This window comes from Mesocricetus auratus, unplaced genomic scaffold (assembly GCF_017639785.1).
Source record: "Mesocricetus auratus isolate SY011 unplaced genomic scaffold, BCM_Maur_2.0 Super-Scaffold_6730, whole genome shotgun sequence".
Lineage (NCBI taxonomy): Eukaryota > Metazoa > Chordata > Mammalia > Rodentia > Cricetidae > Mesocricetus > Mesocricetus auratus.
The window spans coordinates 73,230,039-73,243,132 of record NW_024429184.1 but is presented as its reverse complement, the minus strand read 5'-3'; the positions used below and the strand labels follow the sequence as shown (position 1 = coordinate 73,243,132).

The window sequence follows — 13,094 nt, the reverse complement described above, 5'->3', positions numbered from 1 at the left end:
TTTGATGATGATTGCATTGGATCTATAGATTATTTTTTTAATTTTCCCATTTTTACAATATTTACTCTGTAAAATTTGGGACTCAAATATATAAAGGACTGCAAAAAATTAAGAGTAAAATAGACAAACAGAAATTTGCAGTCAAAATATTGGCTAATGAAAATAACAGGCAGTTCTCAAAAGAATAAATGTGAATGCCCAGATTAACTTTAAAGCATTCAACATCCTTAGTTATCACATAAATAAAAGCTAAAACTGCATTGAAATTCTTTGTCACTCTAGTCAGAAGGGTTATCATCAAGAATTGTGACAACAAATGTTATAGAAGATATAGGGAAAGAGAAATGCATACTCATTCCTGGTGGTAGTGCAATTTTACAAATATTCTGAAAGACAGCACAGAATTTGCTCAAAAATCAAAATAGGAGTAATATATGACCTCCTGAGCTCATGTCCAAAGGGTTACATATCCTGCCTCAGAGATACCTGCACATCCGTGTTTATTATATTATTTACACAGCAGTGAAATACAACTGGCCTACATATCCCTCAACAGATAACAATGGAAATGTAGCATATGTACACAACAAAATCTTATGTAACTGCAAAGAAAAATGAAACTGTAGAATTTACAAATAATTAATGGACCTAGAATGTATTAAATCAAACAAAGTAATTTAGACTCAAAGACAAAAGTCTCATGACTGTCTCCCATGAAGAGGCTAGCTTACAATGTTTAGATATAAGTGGAGTGTATGTGGGTATACATCACGAAATTAGAAAGGACAAATAGACGGTGAAAAAGAGTGGCCAAGGAAGGAGAGACAAAGAAAGCAAAAATGACAAGAAAGTAGAAAGGAGAGTAGGGGCCCAGGGGTGGGGAGGACAAAAGAGGGGAGATATCAACAGAAACAAAATTTGTTTTAAAACTACACTATTAAGCCCAATGCTAATTTAATTTCTTAAATTTAACTATTATTTTAGTAAAAAAGATTATAGTTTCAGTAATTTGCAGGTAAGGACTTGCTGTATCTTAGAATATCCCCAAATATCCATTTGTTAAGAGCTTAGGCTGTCAGAGGTAGGGTTGAGTAGGAAGGAGTTAGGACTTTGGGGTGTGCCCTTGGAAGAGACTATAGGACTGTGTCTTTCCTCTTTCTGTCTCCTTTACTTCTAAGCCATGCAATGGGTTGCTTTCCCATCTCACAGTCCTGCCAAGATGAGCTGAGACTGTGCAAAGCAGGGGGCCAACTAAATATGGAAGCTGCTAAAACTGAGAGCCAAAATGAACATTTTTATTATGTAAGTGGTTTTCTCAAGTAGTTCTTGTATCAATGTGAAGCTAACAGGAACAGATAATACTGAGAATACAAATAATGGCTTTTGAATCCAAGAAGCAGACAAAGATGGAAAATGACTTCAGCTGTTTGTGACACTTCATGATGCTCAAAGCAGATACTGTTTAAACACACTCGATACACAACTAGATTCGGGGCAAGACTAGCAAGCAGCATTAGGTTACCCACAGAGGGATCTGTGTTCAGGAGACATTGATGAAACATCCATGCTTCAGCACAGAGTAGGAAGGCAGTAATTCCTGCTTCAGTTCCAATAGATGGTTCTCAGCACATCTCCTGTATCCTGATGAGTGCCCGGTGTCTTTGAATTTATGAATCATCTCTGCATTATAGTACAACTTCTAGTTTTGAGAATCTCACATTGTATCAGATGCTGCTCCTGTCTGTGTGGGACAAGCACTCAAACTTCTGTAAATAATCCATTCTCTGCCTCTATCCTAATAAACTTTGCTGTAACAATGAATCTGAGCATAACCCTGCTCACTCCCCCACTAAGACTGGAGCTGGATCTTTCTCACTTCTGTCCAGCATCATATTCATAATCTATCTCTTGAGAATTGGGGTGCTGTCAATGCAGCTTTGATTAATTTTTGTTAACTATTGTTTATTTTATTCTTTTTTTGTCCTTATGTCTTTTTTTGCAAGTGTTTATTGCAGTCATTGGTCTGGTTCAAGGTCTCTGATTTCTGCTACACTGTTGAAGCTGGGCCCTGATTGGGACTCTGCTTGGATATCCTACTGTTGCTCTGTGTAACGGGAATCCTGTAGCTTTGCGTCTGCAGGACCAACCTTTCACATGCTTCTGTAGATCATAGATAGGGTGGGTCAACTTATAACACTGTTTCTGAGCCTGGGTAGTTGCAGGGTTGGTCAGCCCACCAACTCTCCCTTGTCCTCACCACCAGGGTGAGCTCTCCAGCATTGCCCAGGCTAATTCACTCCTTGGAGCCTTGAGAGGCAGGTCCAGTTCTCCTGTTTTCATGCCCTCAGGGTCAGTTCTCCCATATCTGGACCATCAGGGCGAGTTCTATTGTGCTGCCCAAGTGAGGTGCAGTGCCCACTTTCCCTAATGCTGCAGGTGGTAAGGGGGAGGGTCAACTCCCTTACCCACCATAGGTGGCAGGGACGGGGAAGAGGCTATCCTTTCCTTGTACTCCCCACCACATGGTAGACAAGGGGTTGTGGCCAACTTTCCCACTCTCACACCCTCAGGGTCAGCTCACTCCCACCTTCGTCAACAGGCTCAGTTCTGATGTGCTTGCTGCTAAGGTGAGCAGCAAGGCCTGCTTTCCTGGGTGCTACAATTGGTAAGGGGAAGGGTCAGCTCCCTCATCTGTCATAGCTTCGAGGAGCAAGGGGTAAGGAGGGCATTTTCACCCACCCACAATACCACATGGCAGATGAGTAGTGGGGAGAGCTCTCCCACACTCACAACTTTGAGGCTGGCTCACCCACACCTCCGCCAAGAAGAGTGACTCTGTTATGCTTTCCAGGTGACATACAGAAACTGTTCTCCCCAGTGTTGTACCAGCTGAGGTGCAGGGGCATTTCTCCCACTCTTATGACCTCGGCGCCGGATCTCCCACCTGCCACAGGTCCGCAAGTGGAGGTGGTAGAGGAGCATGCCTACTCTGCCAGCAGCACCACATGGCCATAGGTGAACCAGATCTCTCACATTCTCTGGCCCAACTTGCCTGTGTCTGCATCAACAGGGTCAGCTCTACTGTGATGCCCTTGAGAGGCACAGGGCCTGTTCTCCCAAGAGTTGCATCTGGTGAGGGGTTGGGTCAGGTTCCTTAACCTGTAGGTGGTGAGGGACTCAGGGAGGAGGCCATCTTTCCCTTACCACATGGCATATGAGAAGGGTGTGATCTGCTCTCTCATTCTCACGCTCTCAGGGCCAGCTCACCTATGCCCCCCATGAACAGGCTAGGCTCAATTGTGCTGCCCAGGTGAGATGTAGGACCCTCTCTCCTGAGTGCTTCAGCCAGTGAGGGGTAGGACCAGTTCTCCCTAGTGTTTTAACCAGTGAGGGACAGGGTCTACTCTGTACATCCCCGTCTTCTCAGTCATTGGTAGTATCAGGAGTCACAGACATCAGCAGAGACCGTGGCTACATTAGAGCCATAAACCCAGACATGGGCCCTGGGAATAGCCCAGGCCCAGACATCACCATGGCCGTGGGTGACAATGAAGCCACCCACCCCAGCCAGCTCCTTACCTCTTTCACTTCTTCAGATCTTCCTCTGTCCACAGGACATGAAGCATTCTCTCTATCTCTTTTTCCCATACCACCCCACACATTTGCTCACGATAATAGTGTCCATCTGTCAGGTGCTGCAAGGTACCTGGTGGGCCCATGCTTTCTCCTTGGAGTTTGTGGCAGACCACCCCAGACCTTCATGTAGGTCTCTTGGTCATGCTCAGTCTGTCATGGCACTGGGCAAGACCATGCTTCCTCATCACAAAGTGACCATAATTGTACCTAAATGCCCAGTGCCTCTGGCACTGGGTTGGCTCCTGGTTGGTGCTGTGGTGCTGCTGGAGTCCTCTTGCAGACTGGACCTAGGGTGGTTGAATCTCTCTACTCCAGCAGAATGGCACAGAGCATAGGTGTTGCTGGAGTCCTCTTGTGAGCCTTTATTTTATTCTTTAGTGCAATTTTCTATATATTCTCTGGATTCTGGGACCTCCAAAATCTGGGAAGAAAAAGAAGCCGTATATATTTCTAAGTTTTCAGAGTACAAAGTCAAAATGCAGGAAGCAGATTTTTAAAGGTTGAATACATATATGTGGTTTCCCCTTTCCCCCTTTGGAAAAAATAATGTAACACTTTTATTCAAAAACATGGCATGTGCCTTCTTTGGAAACCCTGAAAAATAAGAGACAACATAGAAAACACAGGCAGAAAGAGAGTGTGACCCAGACCCATTTCATACCACACCAAGACAAGATGGAGGAAAGAATAACTTCATCAGACGGGGTGAACACTCTACCTCAGTCAACAACTACTATAATTTACCAATGGCAGTGGGAACTTGGGATGAAAGTGCGAATGTGCATCCATGCAAACCGAGAAAAGCTGATGCCAGTGGGGCTAATGGTACCAAAGCATGAGGCAATTCTTTTGTGGTTTTAACTCATACAAGTTTCAGAGTGAAATGCTAATTGTCCTTTAATGTAGCGAGAAGCTGTCAGAGAATTTCCCAGAGGTTAAGTTTATTGTTTAATTATCAAGGGCTGATAATACCTTTGAATGGTCATTTAAGTTCATTTTAAAGGCAAAGACTGGGAGGCAGCCAAGCAAGCTGAGGTTTTTAAGTGGAGGTTCATTTTAGCTTATTCAGTGGATAACATATATAAAGTGAGATAAAAAATTAATTTTATTTCTCTACTAGAGTAAGCCTGAAAACCTGGATCTGCACGTCAGCTTTCTTAAACCTCCATTTACATGCCTTTATTCTGACTAACAAGCTTATTGTCGGAACAACGTCCAAGAATGAAGCCATGTGAGGATATTGCTGAGTGCTTGTGAGAAAACTCCAAAAGATGAAGGCAAGAGACTTGTGACCTAAGTTTCTTCAAATAAGCAATTATTCTTGGATTGTACTTTTGTGTTCCTCCTAGGTGCAGTGGATAGGATTGAGCTTACTTCATATTAATCATAACAAATTTGTTATTTGTTTATATATGCCTCTCTGGAAAACATATATTTACTATGTGTGGCTTGCCCACCTTGTGGGGCTTGCCTTGGTGATTGTACACTTTACTCATGTAACTCTTCTTAATTCTTATAGTATAAATTGTCTGATGCTCAGAATAAAGTTGCCTACTGCGTGAGAATTTAACCTGCCTCATTTATCGGCTCCATTCTCTAGAGTAGTGGCCCCTAAGAATGTCACAATAACATTATTTTATAAGGTTGTATTAATACTTGCAAACTCAACCATATCAATTGCCCAAACCTTGAAAATATATCACCTCTGAGGACTTTAACCATATTGACTTTTTAGTTTGGAAGATTTCTCAAATGTAACTTTTCTAGAATCAAGCTTCAAATTCTTAGCATTAGTTGGGGTAAGGTGACACTTGCACTGGGTTTCCATATCGCCTTCTTTTCCCTGTTGTTGTTAACTGATTTTTATATGACTGCTATTTTATGTCACAAACTCAAGTGTTGCAAGTCTAATATTACCTCTCTTATTTTCTATACACTAATTTACTGCCTAAACCCAATACAACATCTTCAACAAATGGTGCGGATCAAACAGGATACCCAAATTTAGAAGTATGAAACCTGATCATCTTTTACCTTGTACAAAAATCAAATAGAATGGATCAAAGACCTTAACCTAAGGCACCATAGTCTGCTTCTGACAAAGGGGAAAGTCAAGAATATGCTTGAAATTATTGGCTCAGGAAAGGACATTCTGAACAGGACTCCAATACACAGGAATCAAGACCAAGAATTAATAAGACCTCGGGAAAATAAAGTTTCTCTATGACAAAGGATACCATCATTCAAATAAATAAGAAGACTATAGAATAGTGGCAAAAGTCAAAGTAAGGTTAGTACTTAGAACATAAACATAACTCAAAACCTAATCAAGAAAATAACAGTCCAATTTAAAAAATTGGGGCAAAGAATTAAACAGGCATTTTCCAAAAGATGAAACACTTTTTAAAAAAATGTTCAATATCAGGAAAACTCCAACCCAAGGAAGCTAACTACAACCAGAAAAACATAGGCATTAGAGAATCTCTCTCTACCAACAGCCAAAAGAACAAAGGGATGAAATTCCACACATACCACCACCAACCACTGCAAATTGAAGAAGGATGAACAATCAATGGTCATTAATATCCCTCAACATTAATGGCATTAACTCACCCATAAAAAGACACAGGCTAGCAGAATGGATTCCAAGACAGAACCCTTCCTTTTGCTGCATACAAGAAACACACCTCACCCTCAAAGACAGACATTACCTGAGAGTTAAAGGTTGGGAACAAATTTTTCAATCAAATGGACCCAACAAACTAGCAGGGATAGCAATCCTAATATCTAACAAACTAGACTTTAAAATCAATCAAAAGAAATGAAGGAGGTCATTACATACTCATCACAGGTGAAATCCACCAAGATGAAGTGTTTATCCTGAACATCTATGCCCCAAATACAAAGGCATCCACATTTGTAAAAGAAACATTATTAGAACTTAAATCACATCTAAAGCTCCACACAGTTATAGTGGGAGATTTCAACACACCACTCTCACCACTAGACATGAATACCAGACAGAAACTCAACAAAGAAGCAAAGGGTCTAATAGAAGTAATGACCCAACTGGGATTAACAGACATCTATAGAACATTTCATCCACATAAAAAAGAATATATCTTCTTCTCACCACCACATGGAACCGTCTCAAAAATCGACCACATACTTGGCAACATATCAAACCTCAGCAGCTACAAAAAAATTGGAATAACTCCATGCAACTTATCAGACCACCATGCTATAAAATTAGAATTCAACAACAACACAAATTGCAGAAAACCTACAAACTCATGTAAGTTGAATAATGCTCAACTGCACCATTCCTGGGTCAAAGAAGAAATAAAAAAAAGAAATTAAAGACTTCCTCGAATTCAAGGAGAATGAAGACACAACATACCCAAACCTATGGGACACTTTGAAAGCAGTGCTACAGGGGAAGTTCATAGCACTAAGTGCCCACATGAAGAAACTGGAGAACAGTTATACTAGAGAATTAACAGCACAGCTGAAAGCTCTAGAACACAAAGAAGCAAACTCCCCCAGGAGGAGTAGATGCCAGGAAATAATCAAATTGAGGGCTGAAATCAATAAAGTAGAAACCAGGAAAACAATACAAAGAATCAATGCAACGAAGAGTTGGTTCTTTGAGAAAATCAACAAGATAGACAAACCTTTGCCCAAACTTACCAAACAGCAGAGAGTGAACATGCAAATTAACAAAATCAAAAATGAAAAGTGGGACATAACAACGGACTCTGAGGAAATCCAGAGAATCATCAGTTCATACTTTGAAAACCTGTACTCCACAAAATTTGAAAATTTAAAGGAAATGGATGACTTCCTTGATAGCTAACACTTGCCAAAACTAAATCAAGAACAGATAAGCAATTTAAATAGACCAATGACCCCTATGGAAATAGAAGCAGTCATCAAAAGTCTCCCAACCAAAAGAAGTCCAGGTCCAGATGTCCTCAGCGCAGAATTCTACCAGAAATTCAAAGAACAGCTTATACCAATTCTTTTCAAAGTATTCCACACAATAGAAGCAGAAGGGTCTTTGCCAAACTCTTTCTATGAGGCCTCAATAACCTTGATCCCCAAGCCACACAAAGACACAACTAAGAAAGAGAACTTCAGACCAATATACCTCATGAACAGTGATGCAAAAATACTCAATAAAATACTGGCTGCCGGGCATTGGTGGCACACACCTTTAATCCCAGCACTCGGGAGGCAGAGGCAGGTGGATCTCTGTGACTTCGAGACTGGCCTGGTCTACAAGAGCTAGTTCCAGGACAGTCTCCAAAGCCGCAGAGAAACCTTGTTAAGTGAAGCTTTTTCTTTGTTAACTGCTTTGGTTTATCTCCCGCCTGTTACCTGGGCTCTACTGCTTTGTAATCCCCAAATAAACACACAAGACGCTGTATTAATTATGAAGCTGTTGGCCTTATTTGTTTCTTACTGGCTAGCTCTGACTTAAGTAATTACCCCATAATTGTTAATCTAAGTATGTTTCTTACCGGAGAAAATTCCGGGCCTCCTACCCGATGGCGTTACATCTCGAACTCCCTTGTGTTTCTCCTTCCCAGAATCCTCCTGGACTCCTAGCCCCACCTATCTAGATTCCTATTGGCCAGCAGTAATTTATTAACATATACACAGGACTTCCCCAACATCTCCTCTTTTCTGTTTAAACAAAAAGAAAGTCTTAACTTTAACATAGTCAAATTGTATATGACAGAACAGTTATCAAGTAAGAACACAGTTACAATATTTTGTCAACATTTAGCAAGATTTAAAGAAAATATCATTCATCCCATCCTTGTGAGTCCAAAGTTCTATATGTAGCTCATCTTTTATCATAACTAAGGAAAACTATAATTATAACTATCTGTCTTCAACTCCATCAAAGACCACAGAAGGATAATATATAAACACTAGGATTGACAGAGACATCTTACTGCCTGGACAGTCACCCGAAGTTCCTCGGTAACGTTGGGGCATCCATCTTCAGCCCATAGGCCATAATGTGTCCAGAAGATTTCTCAGCAAAGCAGGAAATTTCAAACTGTCCACCTGTGCTGGCAGTCTGTCAGTCATTTTTCTTTGTCCTGCAGAAAGTCTCTTAGACTCTTCATGAAGCAGGAACCCTGTAAGACTGAGTTCAGTAGTCACTTTCCTGTGGGTCCTGCATGTCCAGTTTATACAGCAACAGTCCGTCTAGGCAAGAGCAGTTTCTTGCCCAAATGGCTAATCTTGCCATGTTGAAAGCAAACTCCATAACAAGTTTCTTCGATGCCCATCTTCCTCTCAGACATATTGGTGCTGCCAGGAGCAGACATTTCTCATTGTCAAGAAAAACCCTAAACCATTTTAAATGCCATTTTCTGAAGGTCTTTGAGAGGTTTGAAGACTGTTTATCTATCTCAAATATATTTCTGTATATCTAGAAAACCTAACTAACCTAACTATAAATTCTGACTATTATAAGTAACTATCTATAATCTGTATTTAATTATGCATTACATTTTAAAAGATCAGTATAAGCGCAATACTTAATCAGGAGGAGAAATATACATATCACAAAATTGACCTTGAATTTGTATCAATAAATGAAAAACAATACCCATACCATAATTCCCCTTTTTACCATTAAAAGGAGATTGGTTGTGATCATTAACCAATTATAAACAATCCCATTTAAGTGAAAACAAAGATTTATAAACAAGATGGGAATTGGGACGTTGCTCATTCCAAACTGCTTCATGCTGGAAGGGGGCTCTGTTCATACCATGGGGATCATGACAAAATTCAGAAACCTGTATAAGTCCGTATTTTCAGGGTGTATAAAGCTGAATCATCTTAGCTGTCTCAATTGTTGGAACATCTGGTCCATTGCTTCCGGGGGTCTTGGTTCATCAAACCACAGAAGTCTGGAAGGAATCCTCAGCTTTTCATTTTCTGTGGAAACATAAGCAAAATCTCCTTTCCCAAGTAACATATCCTTATACTTAAATTTTGAAGTCAAGGCATTTTTAAAAGATATAAGTTGGATTAATTTAGCAGCATTTATAATCAAGTGTACTTTAGCAGTTCCTTCCTGAGTAATCAAAAAACTGAAAAACATAATAGCGTACAGTATCCAGACTCTCTGTGTATTTTCCATCTTTACGTGGCTTATTTATTAATCTATTATTATTATTACTCAATTTCTTTCACTTTTATTTATTTTTCTCTGAGACAGGGTTTCTCTTTGGAAATCTGCCTGCCTCTGCCTCTGGAGCAATTCCTACTGGCGTGCGCCACCACAGCCGGCTTCTGTATTTATATACCACTTTGTCGTTTCATTTTCTCTCTCAATCTCACGTATATTTTTAAACACACTGTAAACCTTTAGCGGTTTTTCTTTATTTAAGTCTGACTTTACTGTAAATCTTTATGTTTTTCTGGCCACGTGTCTTATCTGTAAAACCGCGGCTGTTTTAAACTGCCAGTTTTTTTTTTTCCGTCAAGATGGCGGGCACAAGCGTGACTCCAGCTTACCGCCTCAGTCCATGCTGACATCCAGCAAAAGCTGCCACTTCCAGCTGTACGTACACACCTTTCAATCGTTAGCAGAGTCTCTTAAAACAACCTTGCTGGCTGTGTTTTTTTTTTCTTTTTCTTTTTATGCCGAGTCAGGAAGACTCCTGTAAGTGAGCCGAGCGAATCTCGGCTTGTCGCTAGCAAAACAGAGCACACCTGAGGAAAATGCTGCTACCAAAAATCTGAGCTTCTCTCCGTTCTTCTGTTTCTAAAATTTCTTCAAAGCTTTTGTTATTTTGCGTAGAAATTCATGATCCCACTCCTGATCACCATTCTGTTAAGAGAAGCTTTTTCTTGGAGAGGAGCCTTCCCGCCAGCCTGGTTCCAGAGCTGCTTCAATCCCAAATAAACACACAAGAGGCTATATTCATTACGAAGCTGTTGGCCTTGCTTGTTTCTTACTGGCTAGCTCTGCTTTAAGTAATTACCCCATAATTATTAATCTATGTATGTCTCTTACCGGAGAATAGTTCTGGGCTCCTACCCCCATGGCGGTTACATGTTGACTCTCTTGTGTTTCTCCTTCCCAGAATCCTCCTGGATTCCTAGCCCCACCTATCTAGATTCCTATTGGCCAGACAGTCTTTATGGACAAATGCACAGGACTTCCCCAACAAAACCCTGTCTCAAAAAACCAAAATAAATAAATAAATAAATAAATGAATGAATAAATACTAGCAAATCGGATCCAAGAACACATCAAAACAATCATTCAACACGATCAAGTAGGTTTCATCCCAGGGATGCAGGGATGGTTCAACATACGAAAATCCATCAATGTAATTCACCATATGAACAAGCTGAAAAACAAAAATCACATGATCATCTCACTAGATGCTGAAAAAGCCTTTGACAAAATCCAACACCCCCTCATGATAAAGGTCTTGGAGAGATCTGGGATAACAGGGACATACTTAACCATAATAAATGCTATATACAGTAAACCAACAGTCGACATCAAACTAAATGGTCAGAAACTCAATGCAATTCCTCTAAACAAGGCTGCCCACTCTCTCCATAGCTTTTCAACATAGTACTTGAAGTTCTAGCCATTGCCATACGACAAGAAAGGGGGATCAAGGGGATACAAATTGGGAAGGAAGAGGTCAAACTTTCACTGTTTGCAGATGATATGATAGTTTACATCAATGACCCAAAGAACTCTACCAGGGAACTCTTACAGCTGATTAACACCTTCAGCAAAGTGGCAGGCTACAAGATCAACTCAAGAAAATCAGTAGCCCTACTATATACAGATGATAAAAGGGCTGAAAGAGAAATCAGAGAAACATCACCCTTTACAATTGCCACAAACAACATAAAATACCTTGGGGTAACGCTAACCAAACAAGTTAAAGACCTGTATTGCAAGAACTTTGAATCTTTAAAGAAAGAAATTACATTAGCCCTCAGAAAATGGAAAGATGTCCCATGCTCTTGGATAGGTAGGATCAATGTAGTAAAAATGGCAATCCTGCCAAAAGCAATCTACAGATTCAATGCAATCCCCATTAAAATCCCAGCACAATTCTTCACAGACCTTGAAAGAACAATAATCAATTTTGTATGGAAAAAAAACCCAGGATAGCCAAAACAACCCTGTTCAACAAGGCAACATCTGGAGGCATCAACATCCCTGACCTCAAGTTCTATTATAGAGCTATAGTCCTGAAAACAGCTTGGTATTGGCACAAAAATAGACATGAAGACCAATGGAATTGGATTGAAAACCCGGATATTAACCCACACACGTATGAACATCTGATCTTTGACAAAGAAGCTAAAAATATACAATGGAATAAAGAAAGCATCTTCAACAAATGGTGCTTGCATAACTGGAGGCTGGCATGTAGAAGAATGCAGATTGATCCATGTTTATTGCCATGCACAAAACTTAAGTCCAAATGGATCCAAGACCTCAACATAAATCCAGCCACACTGAATCTCTTAGAAGTGAAAGTGGGTGGTACCCTTGAACGAATTGGTACAGGAGACAGCTTCCTGAACATAGCACCACTAGCACAGACAGTGAGATCAACAATTAATAAATGGGACTTCCTGAAACTGAGAAGCTTCTGTAAGGCAAAGGACACAGTCAGCAAGACAAAAAGGCAGCCCACAGAATGGGAAAAATATTCACCACTCCCACATCTGACAGAGGGTTGATCTCCAAAATTTACAAAGAACTCAAGAAGCAAGTCTCCAAAACACCAAAGGACCCTATTAAAAAGTGGGCTGCAGAACTAAATAGAGAGTTTTCAATAGAGGAGTCTAAAATGGCTGAGAGGCACTTGAGAAAGTGCTCAACATCCTTAGCCATCCGGGAAATGCAAATCAAAACAACTCTGAGATACCATCTCACTCCTGTCAGAATGGCTAAAATCAAAAACACCAATGACAATTTATGCTGGAGAGGATGTGGTGAAAGGGGGACAATCCTCCATTGCTGGTGGGAGTGCCAACTGGTTCAGCCACTTTGGAAATCAGTATGGAGATTCCTCAGAAAAATGGGAATAAACCTACCACAAGACCCAGCAACTCCACTCTTAGGCATATATCCAAAAGATGCCCATTCATACAACAAAGATGTCTGTTCCACTATGTTCATAGCAGCTTTATTTGTTATAGCCAGAACTTGGAAACAACCTAGATGTCCCTCATCCGAAGAGTGGATAGAGAAAATGTGGTACATCTACACAATGGAGTACTATTCAGAAAAAAAAATAATAATGGGATCATGAGATTCGCAGGCAAATGGATGACACTAGAAGAAACCATCCTGAGTGAGGTAACCCAGTCACAAAAAGAGAAACACGGCATGTACTCTCTCATATATGGATTTTAGACATAGATCTGGTGAGTGCCAGCCT

General features: G+C 40.5%; 1 protein-coding gene across 9 annotated transcripts in view; it reads left to right on the top strand.

The window, feature by feature from the left end:
* The window catches only part of Rp1 (RP1 axonemal microtubule associated), a 370,803-nt gene extending 365,597 nt beyond the window's left edge, over positions 1-5,206 (top strand). For 8 of the 9 annotated variants that reach the window (XM_040741510.1, XM_040741511.1, XM_040741505.1 and 5 more), the window contains one exon: positions 4,757-5,206. The gene's annotated coding sequence lies outside the window, so the exon portion shown is untranslated. Of the gene's footprint in view, positions 1-2,851; positions 3,016-4,756 lie in introns of all 9 variants that reach the window. The other variant, XM_040741509.1, reaches the window with a different exon arrangement.
* The last annotated feature ends 7,888 nt before the right edge of the window (positions 5,207-13,094 follow it).